The following is a 20,648-nucleotide window of genomic DNA, read 5'->3' as shown; positions in this document are numbered from 1 at the left end:
ATCCGGGGTTTCTGCCTGGTTAAATTTACTGTACAGGGCGTGGAATTCGACCGTTTCTGTCTGTACATTCTCCCCAACCTCTGCGCGTCACTCTTACTAGGCCTGGATTTCCAGTGCAATCTCGAGAGCCTCACCCTCAAATTCGGCGGACCCCTACCTCCCCTCACCATTTGCGGCCTCACGACCCTCAAGGTTGAGCCTCCCTCACTCTTTGCCAATCTGACCGCAGATTGCAAGCCCGTCACCAACAGGAGCAGACGGTACAGCGCCCAGGACAAGGCCTTCATCAGGTCCGAAGTCCAGCGGCTGCTTCGGGAGGGTATCATCGAGGCCAGCAACAGCCCTTGGAGAGCCCAGGTGGTAGTGGTTAAGACCGGGGAGAAGCACAGGATGGTCGTGGACTACAGCCAGACCATCAACCGGTACACGCAGCTCGACGCGTACCCCCTCCCCCGCATTTCTGATATGGTCAATCAGATTGCACAGTACCGGGTCTTCTCTACTATTGACCTGAAATCTGCCTACCACCAGCTCCCCATCCGTAAATCGGACCGTCCCTACACTGCCTTCGAGGCAGACGGTCATCTGTACCAATTTCTTAGGGTTCCCTTCGGGGTCACGAATGGAGTCTCGGTATTTCAACGAGAAATGGACCGAATGGTTGACCGGTACGGACTGCAGGCCACCTTCCCGTACCTCGACAATGTCACCATCTGCGGCCATGACCAGCAGGACCATGACGTCAACCTTTCTAAATTCCTCCACACCGCATCTCTCCTTAATCTCAAGTACAACAAGGAGAAGTGCGTGTTCCGCACAGACCGCTTAGCCATCCTCGGATACATAGTCCAAAACGGACTACTGGGGCCCGACCCCGACCGCATGCGCCCCCTCATGGTGCTCCCCCTCCCCCACTGCCCCAAGGCCCTCAAACGCTGCCTTGGGTTCTTTTCTTATTACGCCCAGTGGGTCCCACAATACGCGGACAAGGCCCGCCCACTTATCCAGTCCACACATTTTCCCCTCTCGGCCGAGGCACAACAGGCATTCGCCCACATTCGATCTGACATAGCCAAGGCCGGGATGCACGCAGTAGAAGAGACACTGCCTTTCCAAGTAGAAAGCGACGCTTCAGATGTCGCACTTGCCGCCACGCTGAATCAGGCAGGCAGACCCGTGGCATTCTTTTCACGCACCCTCCACGCCTCCGAAATTCGACATTCCTCTGTTGAAAAGGAGGCCCAGGCAATCGTTGAAGCGGTGCGTCACTGGAGGCATTACCTGGCCGGCAGGAGATTCAATCTCCTCACTGACCAACGGTCGGTAGCCTTCATGTTCAACAACATGCAGCGGGGCAAGATCAAGAATGACAAAATCTTGCGGTGGAGAATCAAGCTCTCCACCTTTAACTACGAGATCTTGTATCGCCCCGGCAAGCTCAATGAGCCTCCAGACGCCCTCTCCCGAGGTACATGTGCCAGCGCACAAGTGAACCAGCTCCGTGCCTTACACGAGAGCCTTTGCCATCCGGGGGTCACTTGTACCATCTAATCAAAGCCCGCAATCTGCCCTACTCCGTCGAGGAAGTACGGACAGTCACCAGAGACTGCCAGGTCTGTGCCGAATGCAATCTGCACTTCTACTGGCCAGATCGCGCGCGCCTGGTGAAAGCGTCCCGCCCCTTTGAATGCCTCAGCGTGGTCTTCAAAGGGCCCCTCCCCTCCACCGACCGCAACACCTATATCCTTAGTGTGGTCGATGAGTTTTCTAGGTTCCCCTTCGCCATCCCATGCCCGGATATGATGTCTGCCACCGTCATCAAGGCCCTGGATTCCATTTTCGCCCTGTTCGGTTTCCCCGACTACATCCACAGTGACAGGGGATTCCTCGTTCATGAGTGATGAGCTGCGTCATTTCCTGCTCAGCAGGGGTATTGCCTCCAGCAGGACGACCAGCTACAATCCCCAGGGAAACGGGCAGGTAGAGAGGGAGAACGGGACGGTATGGAAGGCCGTCCAGCTGGCCCTACGGTCCAGGAACCTCCCAGCCGCTCACTGGCAGTAGGTCCTCCCTGACGTGCTCCATTCCATTCGGTCACTACTGTGCACCGCAACTAACAGTACACCCCATGAATGTGTTTTTGCCTTCCCTAGGAAGTCTACATCGGGGGTGTCGCTCCCGACGTGGCTCACGACTCCGGGCCCAGTCCTTTTCCGTAGGCATGTCCGGCACCACAAGGCGGAACCCCTGGTGGATAAAGTACGTCTTCTCCACGCCAACCCTCAGTATGCCTACGTGGAGTTCCCCGACGGCCGCCACGACACAGTCTCGCTCCGGGACCTGGCTCCCTCAGGTGCCGATCCCATGCCCACGCCCCTTTTTCCCCCCGCACCACCCTCCTTTTCCCCGGCGCCCCCTATTCGTCCTCACCAGGTCCATCCCTCGTCCCCCTGCCCACACTGGAGGACACGGAAGATTTTGGCTCGCTCTCGGAGTCATCCCGCCAGCAGCCAGCACCGACACCGCCAGCACCTGCACCGACGTTGCCACCACAGCTACGCCGATCACAGCGGAACATTCGACCGCCGGTTCGGCTCAACCTGTAACCTGCTGACCAGATGGACTCTTGGTTTTCTTTGTTTGGATCCTTTGTAAATATTTCATCCTTTGTATCATAGTTATACGTCACCCCCACTGGACTCATTTTACAGGGGGTGAATGTGGTGATAGCCACTGTAGATATGCATACTTGAAGTAGGGGGATGTCTGGCTGTACCTGTAATACAGGTTCCTCCGGTAAGCCCCTGCCGGCTAGCTCCGCCCACAGGGAGCTTGTGTACAAATATGCGTGTGAGTCACTCAGATTCTAGTCTTCAGTTGCAGCCGGAGGAATAGCATCTCACAGCAATAAAGCCTCGATTGAACTTGACTCTCGTCTTTGACTGTAATTGTTAGCGCCACAGCAGGTAGGGGAGGTGGGGGCGTCTGTCTGGGCGCCAATCTGCGACAACCATCGGTTTGCCCCCGGGAGTATGGATGGGGGGTTTCGAGCATGGCGGCGGGCAGGGGTGGGGAGGGTGGGCGATATGTTCCTGGAAGGGAGCTTTGCGAGTTTGAGGAGCTTGGAGGAGAAATTTGGTCTGGTAAGGGGAAACGATTTTAGGTACCTACAGTTGCGGGACTTTGTCCGTAAACAGGTCCCATCCTTCCCAAGCCTCCCGCCAATGGGGGATCCAAGACAGAATAGTCTCTAGGGGGGAAGGAGGGGAGGGTAGAGTCTCTGATATTTATAAGGTGCTCATGAAGGGGGAAGGGTCCCAGACGGAGGAACTGAAACTCAAATGGGAGGAGGAGCTAGGCGGGGTAATGGAGGACGGGCTGTGGGCAGAAGCCCTGAGTAGGGTAAATTCGACCGCAACATGTGCCAGGCTCAGCCTGATTCAATTTAACGTCGTTCATCGGGCCCACATGACGGTGGCTCGGATGAGCAAATTCTTTGGTGTAGAGGACAAATGCGCTAGGTGCGCAGGAGGACCAGCGAACCACGTACACATGTTTTGGACATGTCCGATGCTTAGGGGGTACTGGGAGGGATTTGCGGGGATCATGTCCCGGGTGCTAAAAACAAGGGTGGCAATGGGTCCAGGGGTGGCAATTTTTGGGGTTTCGGAGGACCCGGGAGTCCAGGGTGAGAAAGAGACCGATGTTTTGGCCTTTGCTTCCCTGATAGACCGGCGACTAATATTATTGGCATGGAGGGACTCAAAAGTCCCCGAAGACGGAGTTGTGGCTTTCGGACATGTCGAGTTTCCTGGGTATGGAAAATATTAAATTCGCCTTGAGGGGATCTGTACAGGGGTTCGCCCGAAGGTGGCAACCATTCATTGACTTCTTTGCGGGAGAGTGAGCGTCAGCAGGGGGGGGGGGGGGGGGTTAGAGTAGAGTAGAGTAGGAGGGATAAATTGGCGGGTAGTGCTGATGGGAGAAGAGCGGGCTTTTGCAGTATGGTACGATTGAAGTATTGAATGTACGTGGATGTTTGCACATTTTTGCCTTTTTTGCTCTCTTTTTGTTGATGTCTGTAACTGAATGCCTAAAAACTACCTGAATAAAACTGTTTGTTAAAAAAAAAGGGATGCATTTTAAGAAAAAGATATTCATAATATTGTATTATCAGTATCCTGTGCACCCTGAAAAACAAATCGTTATGGTCCAGGAGGAGCCCTCCACAAGCAGTGTGCTGATAAGGTGTTGCAGTGTCAGATATTCAGTCCTTCAAATGAGATTTTAAAACACAGGACACGTTTAAGAGGATATTAAAAGACCCACAACACTACTTCAACAAAAGCAGGGAGCTTTCCTGTTCAACATTGTTCCCTTAAGCAGCATCACTAGAAAATAGATTAGTTCTTCATGTCATTGCTGTTTATGAGATCGATCTTATGAACAATATTTACAAGCATAGTGTCTGCTTGGGTTTCCTCCGGGTACTCCGGTTTCCCCCCACAGTCCAAAGATGTGCAGGTCAGGTGGATTGGCCATGCTAAATTGCCCCTTCGTATCCAAACGTTAGGGTGTGTTACAGAGTTATGGGGATAGGGTCAGGGTGTGGGCCAAGATAGGGTGCCCTTCCGGAGGGTTGTGCAGACTCGATGGGCTTTATGGCCTTCTGCACGGTACGGATTCTGAGTCTTTCTTATGACAATATAATGTTACTTAAATTCTTATTTTTATTCAATTTTTTTATTTTACACAATACAAAATAACAAAAAAAAGAATAAACACATTTATATATATATTTTAAATTGTAACATACCAGAACCCCTCGCATAACCTAACCCCTCCCATCCCATCTTCCCCCCCTTAATAATCAACGGTGACCAATTCCTTGAAGTAAACAATAAACGGCTGCCATCTCCACTAGAACCCCTCACGGTGTACTTTACTGTCTCGAGGTATAGGAACTCCATCAGGGGCGTAATTCTCCGACCCCCCCGCAGGGTCGTGGAATCGTCCGGGGCCTTCATAAATCCCGCCCCTGCCGTGGCCGGAATTCTCCACCACCCGGGAATCGGTGGGGGCGGGAATCGCGCCCTGCCGGTTGGCGGACCCCCCCGTGGCGATTCTCCGGCCCATGATGGGCCGAAGTCCCGCCGCTGTCAGAACTCTCCCGCTGACATGGTTTGTGCCGGCAGGAGCAGGCGGCCCGAGCGGGCCCCGGGGTCCTGGGGGGGGGGCACGGGGCGATCAGACCCCGGGGGTGCCCATACGGTCGCCTGGCCCGCGATCGGGGGCCACCGATTGGCAGGTGGGCTTGTGCCGTGGGGGCACTCTTTTTCTTCCGCCGCCGCCACGGCCTCCACCATGGCGGAGGTGAAAGAGACCCCCTCCACCACGCATGCGCCAGTGGTGACGTCAGCGGCCGCTGACGCTCCGGCGCATGCGCGGACTCACGCCGACCGGCGAAGGCCTCTCGGCCAGCCCCGACGCCGATCGGCATGGCACCAAAGGCCGTTGGCGCCAGTCGGCGGAGCGGGAGCCACTCCCGCGAGGGCCTAGCCCCTAAAGGTGCGGAGAATTCCGCACCTTTGGGGAGGCCCGAAGCCGGAGTGGTTGGCGCCACCCCGCTACGCCGGGACCCCCGCCCCAACGGGTAGGTGAGAATTTCGTCCCAGGTCTCTCAGCTACACCGAGACACTGGGTGGGGACGCCAAACTCCATCCCAACAGTACTCACCTCCGGGAAATTAGCGAGGTGAAGGGCAGAACATCGGCCCCACGCCGGTCTGCAGCTCCGGCGAGTCTGACACCCCAAATAGGGCCAGTAAAAGGACAGGCCTCAAGCTCAATCCTCAGAATCGCCAACATGGTGCCAAAGGAGACCCAGAAACCCACATGTTTGGACAGGAACAGAACATGTGTGTGTGTGGTTAGCCAGACCACTTGAGCAGCCCTCACACCTGTCTTCCTCCCCTGCAAATAAGCGACTCATTCTGGACTTGGTCAGGTTTAGCCTAAAAACTACTTTAAGCTGAATCAAACCAAGCCTCGTGCATGAGGACGTGGAGTTCACCCTGTCATCCAATATGGGCCCCAACTCCCCTTCCCATCTAGCTCAACCCCCTCCACTGAAACCAAGTCTTACGACAAAATCTATCCATAGATACTGGAAGTGCTCCCTTCCTCCAACCCTGCGAGAGTGGCGGAACCCTCTCCATCAGAGAGGTTATCGGCGCCATGGGGCACTTTGGCAAACTGAAGATAACTAAATAAATCTGAATCCAAGAGCCCAAACATTTCCTCTAGGCTGACAAATTGCCCCTCCAGGAATAAATCACCGACTCTCTCCAGCCCCTTCCCTTCCTACCACCTGAATGGGGCATCTAATCTCGCAGACTTGATTAATGGTTAGCACAAATGGAACCCAGCTTGGTTCCAATTTAAAATGTTGGCCAAATTGTCTCCATGGGAGGGATTCTGCCGTAATCGGTGGGGTGGGCAATTCCGGTGGGATGGAGTGGCATGAACCTCTCCGGTGTCGGGCCGCCCCAAAGGTGCGGAATCCTCTGCACCTTCAGGGGCTAGGCCCGCCCCGGAGTGGTTTGCGCCCGCCGGGCCGGCAGGAAAGGGGCTTGGCGCCACGCCAACCGGCGCCGAAGGGCCTCCGCCGGCCGGCGCGAGTTGGCGCATGCGCGGGAGCACTAGCGCGCGTTGGAGTCATCCCCGCGCATACGCAGAGGGCTTTGTTTCGCACCGGCAATGGCGGACTGCTACAGCTGCCGGTGCAGAACAATAGAGTGCCCCCATGGCACAGGCCCGCCCCGCGGATCAGTGGGCCCGATCGCGGGCCAGGCCATCATGGGGGCGCCTCCTGGACCAGATCCCCCCGCGCCCCCCAAGAACCCCGGAGGCTGCCCGTGCCGCCAGGTCCCGCCGGGAAGGACCTACTCCAATTTATGCCAGCGGGACGGGCAGAAAATGGGCGAGACGTCGGCCCATCGCGGGCCGGAGAATTCGGGCAGCCCCAGTGCCCATTGAGTCGCGCCGGTCCCCTCCATTCTCCGAGGCGGGCAGCTCGATTCACGCCGGGCTGATTTTTGGGGGGCCGGAGAATTTGGAGGACGGAGGGGGCGGGATTCACGCTGACCCCCGGCGATTCTCCGACCCGGCGGTGAGTCGGAGAATCCTGCCCCATATCTTCAAAGTAGAAACAACCACTGGATTTGACAAATACCATGTCGTTGAGAATGGGAGCGAGGCTGTCACTAATGCCCGTGTGCCAGACCCCCGAGATGACTTTGATTCTATCTGCACCCACATGGCCCCGGGATCACCACACCAACCCAACACCCTCTCTGCATTTGCTGCCCTGTAATAAAATATCAGGTTCAGCAACGCCAGGCCCCTCTGACTGTATGTCCCTTTGAAGGACTGCCCTACTAATCTTCGCGATCTTGCTCGCCCATATAAAAGATGTAATCAACTTCTTGACCCTCCCAAAAAAAGATTTAGGAAGGAAAACCGTCAAGCACTGGAACAGAAACAAAAATGTTCACCTTGAATGACTGCACCCTGCCTGTCAAGGACACGGGAAAGGTTATCCCACCTTTGCAGATCGGTCTTCACTCTACCTACCAAACTAGTATAATTTAGTTTACAAAGTCGGGCTGATCCCAAGCCACCTGGACCCCTAGATATCTAAATCTGGAACCAGCCTTTCAAAATGTTAGCACCTCTAGATTGTTTCCCCTCCCCAGGGAAACACTCACTCTTCTCCAGGTTTAGCTTGTATCCTGAAAAGGAGCCAAAGCACCTCAGTAGTTCCATTATATCACCCACGGTGGGGATCAGGTTTGTCACATAAAGTAAAAGTTCATCAACATACAGGGACACGCTATGCTCCACCACTCCCCTCATTATCTCTCTCCATTTACCCGAAGCCCTCAAAGCGATGGCCAAGGGGTCCATCACCAATGCAAACAAGACGAGAGATATAAGGCACCCGTGCCTCGATCCCCTAGGTTTCGAGTCCTCACCCCTTATGAGGAAAGAGCCCAGTGGGCTAAATAGCTGACTTGTAATGCAGAACAAGGCCAGCAGCGCTGCTTCAATTCCCATACCGGCCTCCCCGAACAGGTGCCAGAATGTGGCGACGAGGGGCTTTTCACAGTAACTTCCTTGAAGCCTACTTGTGACAATAAGTGATTATTATTATTACAAGCCCTGGAGATCACAGGGGGGGGGGGGGGGGGGGGGGGGCTGAGAAGCGAGCAGTGACCAAAAATGAGGTTGACCTGTGCCACAGAAGTGAGGATCCACTCTTCCTTCAGCCACACAGCCCAGTCTTACGCCTCCCCTCCACTGACTCTGTCTACACCCTCCGCTGTCTTGGGAAAGCGGGCAGCATAATCAAAGATTCCTCCCACTCATTCTCTCTTTCATCGGGAGAAGATTCAAAAATCTGCGAACAAACACTAACAGATTCAAAAACAGCTTCTTCCTTGTTGTTACCAGATTCCTGAATGACCCTCTTATGGACTGAACTGATCTCCCCACGCACCTTCTCTACTGTTGTAGCACTACACTCCGTATGCTTAACCGACGTCTATGTATTTACATTGTATATTTACCTTATATCCTATGTTTTTCATGTATGGAACAACCTGTACGCAGAACAATACTTTTCACTGTACCTCGGTACAGGTGACAATAAATCTAAATCTAAATCTGAATCCAGAAGACCTGTCTGAAATGAGTTGTTGATTCCCCAGACCTTTGTTCTCCCCTTTCGCTGAACCCATGGCTTGAAGAGTTTGGGAAAACCTGGCTCAAAGAAACCATAAATGTCACTCAGTGCCAGTGCTCTTACATGGGCAAAAAAAGCCAAGGGAAATACAAGTTTGTTTGGATATATCCAACCGGAAGCAGGCAGATAAACGAGGATTGCTCCATGAATCCACCTTTTAGCCCTGCCATACATAGAACATAGAACAGTACAGCACAGAACAGGCCCTTCGGCCCTCGATGTTCTGCCGAGCCATGATCACCCTACTCAAACCCACGTATCCACCCTATACCCGTAACCCAACAACCCCCCCCTTAACCTTACTTTTTAGGACACTACGGGCAATTTAGCATGGCCAATCCACCTAACCCGCACATCTTTGGAACATAGAACATAGAACATAGAACAGTACAGCACAGAACAGGCCCTTCGGCCCTCGATGTTGTGCCGAGCAATGATCACCCTACTCAAACCCACGTATCCACCCTATACCCGTAACCCAACAACCCCCCCCCCCCTTAACCTTACTTTATAGGACACTACGGGCAATTTAGCATGGCCAATCTACCTAACCCGCACATCTTTGGACTGTGGGAGGAAACCGGAGCACCCGGAGGAAACCCACGCACACACGGGGAGGACGTGCAGACTCCGCACAGACAGTGACCCATACATGTGATCAGAGCTTGTGCTGAAGGCACTTTAGATGGTTATTTGTTAATTTGTTAATGTTGTTGATAATAACAAAAGGTAATTATAATAAAGCTAAACTTTAATTTTTATTCCACACGTTCTATGTGGCATGTTAGGAACTTTGTTCCATTATAAACTATGTTCGAAATTTCACCCTTCGCAAGATCTCGCGTTAACAGAACCCCCCACGAACAGCAGGAGTTCATAGAACTTACAGTACAGAAGGAGGCCATTCGGCCCATCGAGTCTGCGCCAGCTCTAGGAAAGAGCACCCTACCCAAGCCCACACCTCCACCCTATCCCCATAACCCAGCAACCCCACCCAACACTAAGGGCAATTTTGGACACTAAGGGCAATTTAGGACTTTGGACTGTGGGAGGAAACCAGAGCACCCGGAGGAAACCCACGCACACACGGGGAGAACGTGCAAACTCCGCACAGATAGTGACCCAAGCCGGGAATCGAACCTGGGACTCTGGAGCTGTGACTACTATACAACTATTTCCAGGCTTTGTCTCTAATCTGGCACCCCATTCCTTTAAATATTCTTTTACTTTCATATGTTTATAAAATATTTTGGGGTTCCTTTTAATGTTATCTGCTAATCTTTTCTCATACTCCCTATTTATATATCTTATATCCTTTTTCCATAAACCCCTCTAATAAAATCAAGTTGATGTATTTCTATATGATAATTGTTCTATTCATTGGTTACATCTTATAACTGGGCTGAATTGGAATTATTTCCCACTACCCACAACAGTTTCTTGAAAGTCTTGATAAAACTAAAAACTATTGCTGCCAGTAATTAGCAGCCGGCCAATCCCAGAAAGTGGGTGTCAAACCAGGGGAAATTATTGGAAGCTTCCTCGTAATGAGATCACTTTAACTGGCATCACATGTAAATCTATTAATGATGTAATCCGCAGATTGTTCACAAAGAATTTAACAGACAGGAAACACCAACCGATTGAAAACTATAAACTGATGTTTCAGATATATTTGGGTGTGGTATGTTGTATTTCACATTAAATAAAATCATGCGTTTTTGGTACGCCATAGTGGAAACTATTTCATTTGTGTTGTATCAGTGACATACACTTTTTACATATAGGGGATTTTAGAACCGTCAAACCCTTAATAACAGAGTAATCATGTTTTTGTACTTTAGGAAAGTCCCATGAAGTGATTAGCCCTCCCTTACTTCCTGTTTCCTCTTTCAACAACCCCTCCTTATAATTGTGGTTTTAAAGGTTAGTTTCACTGACATTTTCAAGCCACTGAATCAAATTGACCACTTGATTAAAATTAGAATCTCCCAGCAGGGGAACCACATTTTGGGGCTGGAAACGGAGGTCCGATTCTATCCGGAATCTGGCTACAGGGGAGATTCTGGAGACTAATCCTCCTCATTTGTCTTTCCCCAATTCATCTTATACTGCAAGCTCTTACTGGTAGAATAAACGTATTATATACATCTCATGACTGAGATAGTCTGGGTTCACTGATTTCCCTGTCCTCACATGCAAAGGAAGATTTGTCCTCAAAAAAAATTAATGTTATGTAATGTAATCATGAAAAAAATGTGCATTAGGTTATATTGTTTGACACGAGGCTCACAAGTACACACCGTCTCTGTGCTAAGTTAATGGGATCACTCAGAAAAGATTTTACCAATGTGGTAAAATGTCTGTTATATTTCTATTAAAATTTCATGCTTACAAAGCGGCAGAGTAAATAACTAAAACAATAATTTTCCGCTATGTTCAGGGTCGGGGTGAATGGAGCTCAAGTCTCTTCCTCAAACAGCAAAATAAGAGCGGTTTTCCCTGGTGACATAATCATCATCCTACTTCTTCTTCTTAGGCAGTCCCTCAAGACAGTGGATGACTTTCTTCCGCTCTGGGGTTGTGAGTCCTATGGTGACTAAAAAATCCAAAGCTGGATTTTCACACTCTGCCTGGCTGAGGCTGGTGTTTGATGAGGCAGGTATGTGGGATGCTCAGATTTTGGTGCACTCCTTTTATACTCCAAGTGTGGACTTGGCCTGTCGGAGACATTCAAAATGGTTGACATCTTTACAGATGTTTCTTCTCTAGCTCGGGCAGTCTCGAGCAAGATATTTCCATAAATCGTTGGGGGTGCGGCATTTTTTCAGGGAGGCTTTGAGGACGTGCTGAAATGTTTCCTCTACCCGCCTGGTAACCACTTGCCGTGATGAAGCTCAAGTAGACAGCCTGTTTTGGGAGTCTTGTGTCAGGCATATGGATGATGCGGCTCATCCAATGTAGCCGATTTAACCATAATCAGTGCCTCAATACTGGGGATGTTGGCCTGAAAGAGGAAGCTAATATTGAACCACCTATCCTGCCACTAAATTTTCAGAATTATGCAGAGGCATCGCTTGTTATATTTCTCCAAGGATTTAAGATGTCTATTATATATTGGCCATGTCTCTGGCACGTACAGGGGGTTAGGTAACAGTGCAGCCCTGTAGACAATGAGATTGGTGTGATTTTTGAGGTCTTTGTCAACAAGTGCTCTTTTCCTCTGGGCAAAGGCTGCATTGGCACATCGGAGGCGATATTGAGTTTCAGATCATTGTCTGTGCTCACTGGGACGAGGCTCCCAAGGTATGAGAAATGATCTTGTTGTCCAATAGTTCTCTGTGGATCTTGATACTTGGAGGCAGTGTTGCACAGCGGAAGCAGGCTGGTAGAGGACATTTGTCTTCAGGATGTTTAGCTTAATGGCCCATTCTTTCATAGGTCTCCATGAATACATTGATGGTAGTTTGGAGCTCGTGCTCGGAGTGTGTGCATACTCATCGGCATACTGCAGTTTGATGACTGTGGTTGGGGTGATCTTGGTTCTGGAATGGGGGTGTTGTAGGTTGTGTGGTTTCCCACTCGTCCTGTAGAATAGCTCCACTCTGGTGGGAGACTTCTTAGAGATAGGATGGAATGTTGCGGTGTTGAAGATGGAAGAGAGTGTTTGGTGCAATGGCATTATCTTGCTTGACCCCAGTTTGCACTCATCTCGGGTCTGTGGCATATCCACAACATCGGGAACATTAGTAGAAGTAGGAAACAAGGTTATTTGTCCCTTTTGGCAACAGGTGGCGCTAGCTCAGGAAGACCAGGTGAAGGGGCAGAAAGTGCTCTTATAACTAATTTTAAGAGCAATATAGAAAATAAAAGAGAAAAAAATAACTTCTGGTGTGGTAATAATTGGGAAAACATTAAGCAGTGAATAGCAAATTGCTCTGAACTACAGATTAGTGGAAAATAGAAAACTAGGAAGAATTTTGAATGACAATTCAGCAAAATATGAGAGATTTCTTTGTATGTGAACAAGGATGAAAAGTAATAGTCATCAGCGAAACAGTGTTGCCTAGCATGCTGAAGACCAACTGATGGGAAACAAATGTCTTCTTGTGTGTTTCAGGTGGTATATGGCATCATTGTTTAGCAGTCTGTTGAGGCACTCATCCATTGCCTCTCATTCATTTGCATTATATATGTGTAAGGATTCAAATGGAACACAGATTGATTAAATGAAAGTCAATGTCTGATGGGTCCTTCAGAAACAGAAAATTTAAGCACAGTCCTTCCCATTTGCCCTGTCTGCAACCTTTGATGCAGGATACCATAGGTGGCACGATAGCATAGTGGTTAGCACTGTTGCTTCACTACGCCAGGGTCCCAGGTTCGATTCTGGCATGGGTCACTGTCTGTGTAGAGTCTGCATGTTCAACCCGTGTCTGCGTGGATTTCCTTCAGGTGCTCCGGTTTCCTCCAACAAGTTCCGAAAGACGTGCTGTTAGGTGAATTGGACATTCTGAATTCTCCCTCTGTGTACCCGAACAGGTGCCAGAATGTGGCGACTAGGGACTTTTCACAGTAACTACATTGCAGCGTTAATATAAGCCTACTTGTGACAATAATAAAGATTATAAAAGGTTATTATTATAATCTGCATCCTCATGGGACTTACGGAGCGGGGACAATTATATTCCTCGTGTCATTTGCAAATTTTCAGGCTCCTGGTCTAAAGCCTTCTAGGTTTCTGTACTTCTACTGTATATCCAAGTATTTTATCTGAAATGAAATTTAACAATCAATGTAGTTCCTCCTGGGCAATCACCTACATCACAAAATGGTTTCAAATTTGATAATACTTTGGCAATTTCACTCAGAGACACCACAGATGCCTGGTGTAGGAAACTGAATCTTGGCATACTTGGGCAATGAGGTGTTTTCCTGAAATTAGGGTGAAGCACTTTGTTGGGATTGAGCAGAGGAAGTTTTGCTTTAAATTTGGTTGTTTGGAAGGCTTGATGCTGATGCTGGCTGCCTGAAACCAAAGTTTCATTTCCCTAACCAACACTAACATTTATCACCTCTTGGAGCGTCAAAAAATGTCCTTCCTGCTATTTAAATAACAAATAGAAATTATGCATGTGCTTCACAATACAGTTCAATCAGCCCCAATTCTCCTACACACTTATCTCTGCTTCAGGGACTTGGATAGCCTACAGCAGGCACCTCAAAGCACTGGTGAAGCATCACCAGCGATGCCTTCATAAGAACCTCCAAATTCTGAGGCAAGAAAGGCGGTTGAACTGCAGTGTCCTTCTCACCTGGCTTATTCTCTCTTCCAATTTCTTCCATCAGACAGGAGGTACAAAAGTCTGAGAACACGCACTAACAGGTTCAAAAACAGCTTCTTCCCCGCTGTTATCAGACTCCTGAATGATCCTCTGATGGACTGAATTGATCTCTTCACACATCTTCTCTACTGAGTAGTTTACACTCTGTGTGCTCACCCAATGCTTGTGCCTATGTATTTACATTGTGTATTTATGTACGTCCTATGTTTTTTTATGTATGGAACGATCTGTCTGGAATGTACCTAGAACAATACTTTTCACTGTACCTCGGTACACGGGACAATAAATCAAAAACAAACTCCAAGTCAACTTCCCAGCATTGAGGCACCAATCACTCAAAACCCACTCCAGGAAATTAGTTTACATGCCTGACACCAGACTCTTGAAGCAACTGCTCTACTTGGAACTTGGTCACAGCAGATTTCCCAGGACAGTGTAAATGCTTTAAGGATGTCCTCAAAGCGTCACTGAACAGCTCAAAATTGTTGGTTGACTCATGGGAGACACTGGCTTGTGGCCGGTCAAATTCGAGAATGCTCATTTGGGAAGGCACCAAACACATTGATATGTCAGGAATGTGCATAGTTGAAGTTGAGGCATTGGAGGGAGTGCACAAACCTTCAAACAACCCATCCACCCAGCCCTTCAATTACCACCTGCCCCACAATAAAGATCATGCGTTGGACTTATCAGCCATCTCAGAACCTATCGAACCAGACTGAAAGTCATCCTCGATCCCAAGGAACTGCATAAAAAGAGGATAACAATTATTTTACCCATCCTGAGTAATTCTTTCCCATAATTTGTGTTGCTACCTCCTTTCCCCTTCAAATGTCCTGTTGTTTGACAACATTTTCGCTTTCCTCTATATCCACTTTCTTGCTTTTTTTAATCCTGTTTTTCCACCTGGATGAACACTGTGATGTCGTCATTATGGAGAATGATTTGGAAATGTAAGTTGTTGTAGACGTTTACCACAGGATTACACAGTCCCAGCTTTAAAGGTTGTCTTGCTTGGTAATCAATCAATAGAAAATGTGTACTTTTCTTCAAAATTACATCAACTGATGGCATTAATTATCTTCAGTTGAAACAATGTCAAAGGTATAATTCTGGTGAATTTGCACCGTACCCCTTCCAAGGTTAATATATTTCTGATAAAGGATCATCAACCTGAAACATTAACTCTGTTTCTGTTCACGAATGCTACAAGATCCATTTTTCAGACTTTTCCTTTTTAAATTAACATTGAAACACCAGGTTACAGAAATTGTATGTGATCTGGGCATCTGTAAAGTGGCTCATTATCACATTTGACACCATTGTTCTATGCAGGTCTCCACCTCAGATTTCCAATGATATGGGGGAAATCCCCACATAATGAGCCTACCACAAATATACATTCCTCTAAAACATAAGAACCCAACAGGAAAGGTAATTAACCCTCGCTAACAAAAGAAGTTAAAGATTGCATTAGATCAAAGGAAGTGGCTTAGAAGGTAGCCAAAAACAGTAGTAAGCCTGAGGATTGGAGAAACAGAATCCAGCAAAGGAGGACCAAGAAACTAATAAAGAAAGAAAAAAGAGAATAGGAATAAAAGTAAATTACTGCAGATGCTGGAATCTGAAACCGAAGAGAAAATGCTGGAAAATCTCAGCAGGTCTGGCATCATCTGTAGGGAGAGAAAAGAGCTGACATTTCGAGTCGAGATGACCCTTTGTCAAGGAGAATAGGAATATAAACTAGTGGGGAACAAAAAGGTATTGAAAAGGATCAGATTAGCAAGGACAAATGTGGGTCCATTACAGGCTGCTACAGGAGAATTCATAATGCAGAGTAGGGAAATGGTGGAGAAACTAGACAATTACTTTGTTCCTTTCTTTGCGGAGGAAGATTCAGAAAATCTCTCCGAGATACTGGGGAACCAAGGGAGTGTGAAAATGAGGAACAGAAAGGAATTGGTATTAATAAAGAGATAGTGTTTGAAAAATTAATTCAGTTGAAGGTTGATGAATCCCCTGCACCAAATAAGCTACGTCCTAGAGTGTTGAAGGAGTGGTGATACCTTTCCTGTTGCATTCTTATGTTTTACAGGAATGTATATTTGTGCTCGGCTCATTATGTGGGGATTTCCCCCATATCATTGGAAATCTGGGGTGGAGACCTGTATAGAACAATGGTGTCAAATGTGATAATGAGCCAGATCACATATAATTTCTGCAGCCTGGTGGAAACCAAATATTTGTTTTAATATTAATAATTCTATATTATATAGTTCTATATTCTATATTAATAATTCTGGAAAGGTTTCTGCAGATTGGAAAGTAGCAAATCTAACCGCAATACTTAAGAACGGAGGGAGAAAATGGAGAACTACAGAGCTAGTAGTATGTCAGCGGTATGGAAAATGTTAGAATCTATTGTAAATGGTAGCACGGTGGGTAGCACTGTTGCTTCACAGCTCCAGGGTCCCAGGTTCGATTCCCAGCTTGGGTCACTGGCTGTGTGGAGTCTGCACGTTCTCCCTGCGTTTGCTCCGGGTGCTCCAGTTTCCGCCCACAAGTCCCGAAAGACGGGCTGTTAGGTAGTTTGGATATTCTGAATTCTCCCTCTGTGTACCCGAACAGACGCCGGAATGTGGCGGCTCGGAGCTTTTCACAGTAACTTCATTTCAATGTTAATGTAAGCTACTTGTGACAATAAAGATAGTATCAAAGGATGTGATAACTGGACACTCAGAAAATAATGAAATGATTGGGTAGAGTCATCATGAATGTCCGAAAGGGAAATCATACTAGACAAACCTGTTTTTGAGGTTGTTGCCAATAGCATAGATAAAGGAAATTTGGGATATTTAGATTTTCAGAAGGCTTTTGATAAGGTCCCACATAAGAGGTTAGTAAACAAAATTGGGGTGGGGTAATATACTGGTATGTATCGAGAATTGGCTAAAGACAGAAAACAGGAGTAGGAATAAACAGGTCATTCTCAGGATGGCAGGCTGTTATAGGTCTACTGCAAGGTTCAGTGCCAGGACATCTGTTCACCAGTTATATAAATGATTTAAATGTGTGGACCAAACATAATGGGTGGGATTTTCCGCCCTGCCGCGCCACATTTCTGCCCATTGTGGGACAGTCCAACGCCATCGGGAAACCTCCGGGTGCTGGCATAACAGAGAATCAAGTCGGCGGAGAATCCCAGCCAATGTTTCCAAATTTGCTGATCACATAAAACTGGTGGGAATATGATTGTGAGGAGGATGCAAGGAGGCTTGAAGGGATTTGGACAGGCTGAGTGGGCACGAACATGGCAGATGGAACATAATATGTATAAGTGTGAAGTTATCTGCTTCTGTAGAAAAAACAGAAAGGCCGGGTAATTCTTGAATTGTAAGAGGTTGGGAAGTGTTGATGTCCAAGATGACAAGGGACTAAAGGTTAGAATGGAACAAGCAATTAAGAAGGCAAATGGTATGTTGGCCTTCATCGTGTGATGAATGTAAGAAATTGTCATATTTCATTGCAACAATGTTCTTAAAACCTAGATTAAGATACATACAAACATATTAGAGGGGTGATTAATGTAAAAGTGAGGAAATCATTGATTTTCAGGTGAAGTGTTCTGCCAATAGATCTGGAGAACCATTTATTTGTTTACAAACAAACAGCTAGCCAATGGAATATTGTTTAGGTTTGAAGGACCCCTGGTGTAGATAATTTATGAGGGGTATTATGTTTGGACCTGGTTAAATGAGTCAAGGAGCATCTTGTAAGAAGAGAGAGAAGAATGCCTTATGTTTTGGATACAGATGATATAATTAAAGAGGGGGAGAACAGTCTGTCTGAAAAATCAGTAGGTTCTAGAACCTTAACCTAATAAGAGGTGTTTCAGTTTGGTGCTGAAAGGTTCACTTGCCAAAGATTCTGCACCAAGTGAAACCCTGGTTGTTAGCTTTATTCATGGGTGGTATTTGAAATATATTTGTTTGTTTAATTAGAATATAGTGACAGGTTTAGGAAGTAAGTTAAGGCTTCTTCTTTTACTTAAGAACAGTTATGACTGTTAACTATAAAGCTATTTCTTTGATGCTAATGTTGTTAATTCTGTGATTAAATTAAAGTTTGTTTTGACATAAAAGATTCCTATGAGCCAGTGTTATCACTCCTGTGGTGCAGTAACATTTCCTCACAGTTTTACAAATTGAAAATAGTTGGGTTCTCGTTCAGGATCCTACTAATCATGAGAGGGCTTGATCACAGGAGTAAGGATGTCTTGCTGCAGTTATAAATGGCTTGGTGAGATCTCACTTGGAGTAATGTGTACAATTTGGATCTCCTTATCTAATGAAGGATTTGCTTTATATTGAGTGCAATGGAGGATCACCAGATTAATCCCAAGTACAGTTGTTTGATGAGGAGAGACTGAGGAAATTGGGCCTGTATTCTTTAGAGTTTTGAAGAATGAGAGGTGATCTCATTGAAACTTAAATTCTTTTTACAGGGTGTGACAGGGTAGATGTGAATATGATGTTTCTCCTGGCTGGCGAGTCTGGAATTAGAAGACACAGTCTCATAATAAGGGGCAGGGCATTTAAGACTGTGATGAGGAGGAATTTCTTCACTCAGAGATGAATCTTTGAAATTCTTTATTCCCCTGTGGGAACTCAGTCACTGAATGCATTCAAGACAGAAATCGATAGACTTCTGGATATTAATGACATCTAGGAATATAGGAATGGTGGCCCGGGGGAGGGGGGGGGGGAATGGTGTTGAGGTGGATAATCAGCCATGATCTGTTTGAATGGCAAAGCAGGCTTGACAGGCCGAATGACCCCCTTGTGCCCCTATGTGCCTGTGTTCCTTCCACTGCAAGTCTACACCAACTGACAATGTGGAACATCAGGATATATCTGGACCGAAGTGGAGAGTGAGGAAGTGAAGAATGTGCAGTAAATGCTTTTGTATAAAGTTGAATAGCATGGGGGCAATTTCAAGAGACTGTGCAATTTGTGAAGCGTTGTTTCGTAAGGGAGGTTTTTGGGTCTGGTGCCATTGAGTAATTCTACCTGGATGTGGGTAAGATTGGGCAGCTGCATATTCTTGAGCCTCCTTGATATGCTTGCTGGAGTCAGGGCCATATGCGGCTTTCAGCATGTGATGGCTTTGACTGCAGGCCAGGCATTGCGCCAGGACATCTGGGCTATCAATGTCACCAGTGACAACCATGATGCTAGCTACCTTCACAGCCAGGGGCTTCACCAGCCACGTCACCAAATATCATAAAATTGAAGTTTGGATTTCCAATCAGCAGCTGTGTCAGAATGGCCGCCATATAGTCAAGCTGTTGCTGGAGATGACCATATTCCAGAGACTGCAGGTCCTATTAGAAATCAGGGAGATGTTCGTTTCACGTATCTTTGTGAATGTCATAGTTTAGGCCTATGCCTGAAGAAAACATTACTAAACGGGCACACACCTTGGGAGGGTGAACTCCAGCAAGTGAGATTTAAGTTTTAAATGTTGCTCTTGAGCACAAGAATCCAGGCTAACATTCCTGTGGATTACTGGGGGAGCGTTGTACTTTTGGAGATGCTTTCTTTTGGATGAGATGATAAACCAATTGCAAAAGATGCAATGGCATTATTTCGAAGAAGAGCGGGGTCAGGAATGTGGTGGTTATCAATAATGTCCAGTGGGATATTTATATCCCTCAATCAACCCCACAAAACAAACATGCTACTGGGTTGCTGCTCATGCGGGAGCTTGCTGTATGTAAATTGGTTGCCATCTATTAACCAAAGGCTGCTGGCCAAAAAACACTTGGTTGACTGTAAAGTGCTTCGGGGCGTCCTGTGGGTGATGAGGCGCTATACGAATGCAAGATCGGAGAAGATCAGTTAATTTTGGGGAAGCTGCCTTTTCTTCAGCTACAGGAAGTTCCTGTTCAAACTGCACTTGTGGAGATTGGAAGCGGAAGCATTTCAAACCGTGGAACGAATATTTTAGGTAAAGTATGTGACCTTTATTTATTTTACCTTTATGGTCCCCGGAACGTTTATATGGAGAGTGCTGTCGAGTACCAGAAGAATTTCGAGAAGCGGCCTGCTGGGGACTTTTTAGAAACAAACGCGCGACGACCTTTGTCCACAACAAACGCGCGCCAGAGACGCTAATTGATTGCCGCGCTTCAATGTAAAATATATATAGTTTCGAAATATGTACTTTACAGTAAAGTGGGGCGCATTTTGGTAGAGGTCTCATCGCCGCTCTCTGCCGGGTCTCCATCCCGGGGAGTCGTTATTTTTTAAATTTTGAAAAGAGGCAGCGTTCCAACGGCCGCCGAGGAAGGCCCGGAATCTGTCGCCAACCTTGAATAATATTCAGTGCAGCCTGGACTGTTCAAATTACCTGAGCGTGGATTAACTGGTTTTTAAACGAAATCTTAACGTTTTGAAACCACAAAAAAAATGGAAGTTGTCCTTTTGTTCATTTTTC

At 47.4% G+C, this 20,648-nt stretch overlaps 1 protein-coding gene across 2 annotated transcripts in view; it reads left to right on the top strand.

Annotated features, from left to right (window-relative positions):
- The first annotated feature begins 19,956 nt into the window (after nucleotides 1–19,956).
- Nucleotides 19,957–20,648, top strand: part of traf1 (TNF receptor-associated factor 1) — a 43,072-nt gene continuing 42,380 nt past the window's right edge. Inside the window, exon 1 of one of the 2 annotated variants that reach the window (XM_038781579.1) lies at nucleotides 19,957–20,159. The gene's annotated coding sequence lies outside the window, so the exon portion shown is untranslated. Of the gene's footprint in view, nucleotides 20,165–20,648 lie in introns of both variants that reach the window. The other variant, XM_038781580.1, reaches the window with a different exon arrangement.

This window comes from Scyliorhinus canicula, chromosome 21 (genome assembly GCF_902713615.1).
Source record: "Scyliorhinus canicula chromosome 21, sScyCan1.1, whole genome shotgun sequence".
Classification (NCBI taxonomy): Eukaryota; Metazoa; Chordata; class Chondrichthyes; order Carcharhiniformes; family Scyliorhinidae; genus Scyliorhinus; species Scyliorhinus canicula.
Note: the sequence above shows the minus strand (reverse complement) of the source record. Positions and strands in the feature narration are given on the sequence as shown.